Here is a 7500-nt window from a genome sequence, read left to right on the forward strand (position 1 = left end):
TATGTCCAGAAGAAAGGGATGGAGATGGGCTCTCCTTATGGAGAGAGTTTTGCAAATCTGGTAATAGCATTTTGGGAGGATGAATGTATCCAAAAACAATTAAATGGTGGAGAAAATATTTTATTTTACCCGATTTTTAGATATTTTTATGATTATTAAAAGGAATGCCAAGGTGGCAATTGAACTAGTGGAATTGATGAGTACCAACGTCCTGGAATTTACCTCCATTTTTGATATGTAAAAGCTTCGTGATTGGATCATAAATGTTTAAATCAACCAAATCACCATGAATATGGTAGTATTTAAGATGCCAATGATGTTACGAAATGAATGGAAGCTGAGGCTGCAGATTAGTAGTCATAATGCAGTGCTGTTTTTAAGCTTGGCATGTGTACACATTTGAATCATTGATCCAGTAGACCTCGTTATTAAAATTACAAAAGAACCCATCAACTTCTTTTAATGATCAGTGTAAATGTTTGAAGAGTCATTAAATTTACTTTAAGGTATTATGTTTTAATAAGACATACGAACATGATTCTGTAGGTAGCTATTTTATACCTTAATGATGTATTTTTTATAAAGATATGTTAGTTAATCTAGTGAACATTAAAATTGTTATATTGTCTATTGATTAGGTGGATTAACATTAGATCACACATTATATAATGAATTGGAAGTATGCAGAGTGTTATTTAACTTGAATGAATCATTAGAATCAGGATTGGTTGAGTCTTCCCTATGGTATTAAGGGGTGTGTGTTGATTGTAATGCCCAGTGATTTGATATACAACTTTAGTGAGGCTTTGATTAGGGTAGCATATAATATAGTTTTATATGATCTTAGAATAGAGTTTATTATGTTTAAATTAGCCCTACATGCATACATACTAATATTTCAAGCATGGGCATTAATGTCCTTCTAGCTTGCCAATATACCAAAACACTTTTTTCCGTAAGTGTCTAGGCTGTTCTTAAAAATATTTAAACTAGTACTTGCTTTAATGTAATTTGGTCTGTTCCATGCATCAGCTACTCTGTCAGAGAGCACGCTTCTCATTTCTTTAAAATCTACTACATAATTTGTCTGATTCTCTAGTACTTTTTGATAACCCTAAACATTCCCAGAGGTAGTGGTCTCTAAATGCCCTATAAACCTGAATAAGATCTCCTCTTGGGTATCTGTAAGAGACCCTGTACAAGTTCAGATATTTTAGTCTTTCATAATGACGTAAATTTTCACATCCATGGAAGCACTTTGTACATTTCCGCTGTACTCTTTCCAACTCAGGCTTGATTTGTTATAGGGTTTCCATATTGTTATTCCACACTCAAGTTTGGGTCTAAAGTAACAAACAATGACTTAATTATTTTTGATTTCCTAGACTTTATAAATCTTTTTTATACAACCTATAGTTCTCTATCATTAACCAACTGGTTGAAAAACTCATAGCGGAATCTACCCATATGCCCAGGTCCAATCACTTTGTGTTATACTAAACGTACACCTTTCAATGTCTACCAAATCTCATATGCTTAGTGTTTGATATATTTATCAGCATATTATTCACCTGTTCTCAAATGGTCAATTTAGTCATTTTGCAGACATGCCTCATCTGTAACACACATAGTCAATTTACCCAATTTCAGGTAGTCTGCATATAGACCGTAGAACACCTCGATGAAAAAGTTAGCTCTGAAAGATAGAATCTAAACAAGTAAGGATCTAGGACAGAGCCTTGTGGGACACCCTGACTGTAACAAAGGATTTCACCTGTCCAGTTGCTGTATGATGCTTGCCATGTCTATTTGTAAGCCATGCAGCTATCCATCTTATCAAGAGTATGTCAATAACTAGTTGTACTAATTTATTGATAAGTGTTTTGTGCAGCACTCGATGTATGGATTTGCTGGTTGGTGAAAGTGCTACTTTTTCATGATTGGTTAGGATGTATTTAAAAAGTTATTTAACCATTATTGCATGCAAAATCTGAAGGGTGGAAGTTGCCCGAAAGTGGTCATTTTTATAGTTTTTATTTAAAAAAACAAATCCTTTTTATGCAGAGAGCTGTGGTGATTGCACTGGTTGTTTTTTGGATGTACGGTTATTTTCTATAGTGCTGTTCTTCGACTGTCGTAGCTTTGGGTTTATTTATTGGTTTTTAATATTACTACACACATATTATATTATATTATATTATATTATATTATATATACACAGGTTTATCAAAATTTCGAACCGCAAACGGGAATGTCGAAGTCAAAAAACAATCTAGGAATGGGTTTTAACATGGTTCGAGGTAGGTGAGATGTTTGTAGTTCTGAATACTACTGAACACCTACCTCGAACCATGTTAAAACCCACTTCGACATTCCCTTTTTCGAACTTCCATGTTAGACGATAGTGCAGTCGACGGAGAATGCGGTTCGAAATTTTGATAGTAAACCATATATATATATATATATATATATATATATATATATATATATATATATATATATATACACACACATATACACACACACACACACACACATATATACACATGCACACGTTTATAGATGGAACATTTTCACAAATCAGTGTAGGTGAAGAACACGCTACAAAAATTAACATGTACCAAAATTTCCATTTCTCTGATTAATGACAATTAAAAGTGGAGGGATCTTTTATGCCAAAAAATACATTAAGGATTATATTTATACATTCATATACAGAAGCCTATTAAGTGTAATTAGGACCGCATGACTGAACAAAATAAAATTCTATGTATAGTATATGTTAGCTTGGTTGTTCAATAAAATTTCTTCTCGTGTTCTGAAAACTTTTGAACAAAATGCATACCTACCCATGTAAAACCCAACACTGCTAAAACCACTACAAGTTAACCTGCTTAGACCACCAAAATTCAAAGATTATCAAAATTAGAAACTACCACAAAACAGTTCCAAATCTCAAACATTTGTGAATATTTCCTTTTCTCCCCTCCTTTCCATTCATAAGCTTTATTCATCTGCACATTAAGCAAAACATAAGAACCTACACTAGCACAATGCGTCTTGCATCCGAGTGCTGATCACTAGGCACGATGGTATCTTCTGTATTTTCCTTCTTGCCAATCATGTGAAATGGGTTACTGTAAACAGTCCACTGAAGTGGTCTGACATGGCTTCCAAGCAATGGTAGAGAAAATAATCTGCTGCACAGGAGGTCAAGAAGAGTATCTTTTAAGGACACAATATCCTTCTGTGAGTGGAGATTCCTAGGAGGAGGAGTATTTTAGGATGTTTTGAAGTGATGAGCACGTGTAGGGGGTTTGTTTATTACCTTGTGGACAGTAAACAGCTGCGAGTGGGAAAGATAATTAGGTAGTTTGAGCCACTGTAGGTGTTTTAGTGACAGGCAGTGGTGTGAATGGTTTTGTAATTTGGATGCAAACTTGGCTATTTTATTGTAGCAAACCGCTGGTTTATTTATTTTTTTTTAAGGCAGACTGAAGATTAGTCACAATGGGTGCTGCTTAGAGAAGGGAAAAGATAAGTGGTTGTTAAATAATTCCTAGAACAGTCACTGAGCCAGGTTTCTGTAGAGGAAACCCAGCTTTCGGGGAGTTCTCTTGATGGCCTGAGAGGTTTGTTAATCATATAACTGACAACTTAAAATGACACCAATAAGCTTTGTGGTGGAAATTTCAATAGTATTTTTTGCCGATATGATGTTGGATTCTTTCGCTGCCGACAGATTTTGGTCACTTTTTTTTTAAGCATTTAAAAGTAGCAGTCAGTCATCTAGCCAGGCATGAACGGAGGAAAAGCTACGTCAGCTTGCAGAGTAACAGTAGACCTGGTGCAGAGCACAAGTGTGGCCTCATCTGCATATTGTACTATAGATGCTTCTTTGGTAGCTCTGTGAAGACTTAGTGAAGATGTTAAACAAGGGCCTAGAATAGATCCAGGAGTGCTCCAACAAAGACAGAAAGGGGGAAGAGTGCTAATTTCCATTCTGCGGCCTTGAGTCTTTTGGTGAGATAGCTGTGGAAACAGTTAAGGGATGAATGGGAGAGTCCTAGGGAGGATATCTCAGTACAGAAGTTGTTGTGAAACTGTCAAATGCTTTTGACCTGTCTAATGAGGAAGGAGGATACTAGGTCAGAAGTCCTTCTATCGGAATTTATGATTTCGGTAAAAAACTTAGTAGGGTAGTAGTGGTACTATGGTGCAGTTGGAAACAGTGTTTGAGAGGAAATTGTTATTGTCAAGATGGAGCAAGAGATGGGAATGAATGTATTTTTTTAGTATTTTGGAGTATGAAGGTAGAACTGCTACATCGGTAATTTAAGAGGTTTGTGGATGTGCCCCCCTTTATACAGGGATATGATGTGGGACATATTTCTGCAACTGATCCGTTTAAGAGTATAGACACAGGGTATAGGATAGCATCTGCATTGTCTAAGATACTCAGGTGGCAGGTTGTTAATAGCTGGGGTGGATTTTTTTAGTTTTAGGTGGTGTTTTTTGGTAGAAGAGGTAGACACTGGTTGTGGGGGAGGATTTTGGTGGCAATTAGTACTGTTTTGATAATGAGGTTGATTTAAGTAAGGAGAGGAAAAAGTAAATGAAATATGTACTTAAGTGGGGAGCTATGGGGTCAGAGGAGTTGTTGGCAGTTCAGTTATTTCAAGTTGTAGCATTAGGGTTGGGAAGAGTGTGCACATGCATTTGTGGGTTCTAGTTTGACCAAGAGTTAAATGTAGTGGTGTACATGTGTGTGTGTATACACGTGCGTGCCTGTGTGTGTGTGTGTGTGTGTGTGTGTGTGTTGTGCATAGTGTATGCCTCAGCATCTTGTGTAATGGTAGCATTAGGGAAAGTGTTTTTCCAAAGTAAGGTGTGTTTGTGGTTATTGTCAGGGTTAGGGTCTCAAACATTAACAAGGTAGAGCAAGTGGGGGTACTCTAGTTTCTTTATTGCAGGGGGTAGTCTAGTTTCTTTATTGCATGGGTTGACAGTCTGCTTGCATTGAAGCCACCAAAAAGGTATTCTTTAATGCCTCAAAACCTGCTGAGTCTGCTGTGGGCATCAGTTCTTCTGATATCAGAAGTTGCAAATACCATTTCTTACTGTGAACAGTTTACAAGATTGCCATTTCAAGTGCTCACTTATCAAGCTGAGAGCTTACCAGAAAGGAAAGTCTTTCATACTGGACCCAAATTAAATGGCTTCCTGATCAACTGAATAGTCCTAGGAGGCTAAATCCACCTCCTGGAAATGGAAGCAACTCTAACCTGCCAAGTTTCTTCAGGTCTGCAAGAGACATGTCCCCGAAAACAGATCATCTGTAACTGTCAAGTGGAAAAAATGAAATTTAATCAGTAGAGTTTAGAATACAAGGAAACATATTTCTATTAAGCACTTATCTTATGAAAAAAATCATGAAAAAGGTGTTCTGAAGCAGAGTCTGGATGGAACATTTCTTAAACTTTCCAGGAGAATATCTGTGGCAAAAAATAACCATAGATTGTGATGTGCTGATAGCTGTTGCTATGTGTTGTCAAAGTTGATTCATACCAGCTTGTCCACTGAGCGAGTTTTGGGCTAGGGTGGACATCTGGCCATTACAAAATTTCTACATACCAGGCATTCTAATGCAATAGTGATGCATACAGAGAAAACCGGTTTACTAATACAGTATCCTCTTATAGTGATTGTCAAGTTCAGATTTTTTTCTTTTAACACCAAGGGAGAAAAAAACAGACATTACACAGATAGCAAAAGTAATTCATTTTGTAATGTCACAATTTAATTACTCGTACAAATCAATACCTCCTTCGTACTGACCTGAAGACTTTACAATATTTCCTCTAGAAAACCAATTAAATTGCATCATAGTACTATATACATTTCTCACGACTGTTACCACCCCAATCCAACCCTTTAAATCCTGGTTTAATAAAAAGGGTATTTCTGGTCCAAAAGGTTTAAGCACAATTCTTGTATCATGGAGTAAATGTATCTTTCTTCCTACTCAAGTACCCAATACTTTTGTTTGCATTTGTTTTCAGACAATGCACTATATTACCCAGGAAAGAAAATACAGGGCTTCTTCTCAGAAACATCTGTCTGGTAATAAGTATTAAAGTTAAAGCTATTAGTAAACAGTTTTCTATAATCAAGGGTCTGATTCCTTTAACCTTTGTATGCCTACTGTGAAACTCTGTGCAAGTCAGACAGTGCTCCTGCGCAGAGTCTGAAGGTTCATATGGAACAGTGTTCTACCCTGACAAACAAATACAAATTCTGGCACTTGAATGTTAAAATATGCCTCTACTTATAACCTGTGGGTGCAAACATAAGGATTTTTTTACCATAGTTAATTTAGACAAATCAGTTGCCAAAGATTTTAAGCCTTTGTAAAAAGTGTCTTTGTAGAGTTCACCAGTATGTACAAAATCATGAGTGCTAATCACATCTACCTTTTTAAAAGCACTACTACTGCCTGTCAGATTTGTTCTGGCATTGCTTGCATCCATTTCCCCATGGTTTCTGTTAATTTTCCCTGCCTCCTTTCCATGTGTGGGGGCAGGGACTCATGTTGATTTGTTGAAGACAGTCTCAGTGAATGAAAAAAAAAAACTAAAAAAAAAAAAAAAAACTTGAAAGCAGTTCACTAAAAACTTTCAGTGAATATATATATATATATATATATATATATATATATATATATATATATATATATTTTTTTTTTTTCTTTTTAACAGGGGAAGCACCCTGCCATATACCCCCAAAATATTTTATAATGACTCCGAGGTTACACAACAGTGGAAAAAATAGCAATCTCCACTGTCAAAAGATGTTACAGTGAACTACCTTCAATTTCTTTGCCCTCACCAAAACTACCTTCAATAAGATGACATACTCCCATGTGTGTTTACACATACAGACATGTACATTTGAGCCTTTAAAATTACTGTACATCATAATGGGCCTTGATCTTCAGGTAAAACAAAGTCACAAAAACCTTTTCAGGAGACCGGGGCTGGAATTTTTTGAGGGACATATCCACATTGCTTGAGGATACTACTGGGTCAGTAAACAAATGCAGTATCATCCTCTTTAGAAATACTGCAAACCATAATTACATTTAAGATACAAGCCTTTTCCATCATGTGTTTGCTTTGTTCATTTTAGTACTTAAAACTTACAAGCATTTTGTTTAGTTGTACAGATCTTACAGGTACACAGTGCTGTAAAAAATCTCAGTCTCTTCCAAACATACTTCACATTGTTTGCATCCATTTGTTTTCCAACTGTTTAAAGTAAATCATACTGAGAAATGCTGATAGCTATAATTGCTTGTACAGCTTTTACTTCTCGACTTCCACACTACTTATTTTCAAAATTTCTAACAAATTAAGCTAATGCAGCCTAAACCATCCTCTTTCCTATAGTGTTATTCTGTTACGAACCACCGTATGTTGGTAGTTTAACTGGTGTAGTGAC

The sequence above is a fragment of the Protopterus annectens genome, chromosome 9.part0 (assembly GCF_019279795.1).
Source record: "Protopterus annectens isolate FY-2018-M chromosome 9.part0, PAN1.0, whole genome shotgun sequence".
In the NCBI taxonomy this organism is placed as follows: Eukaryota; Metazoa; Chordata; order Ceratodontiformes; family Protopteridae; genus Protopterus; species Protopterus annectens.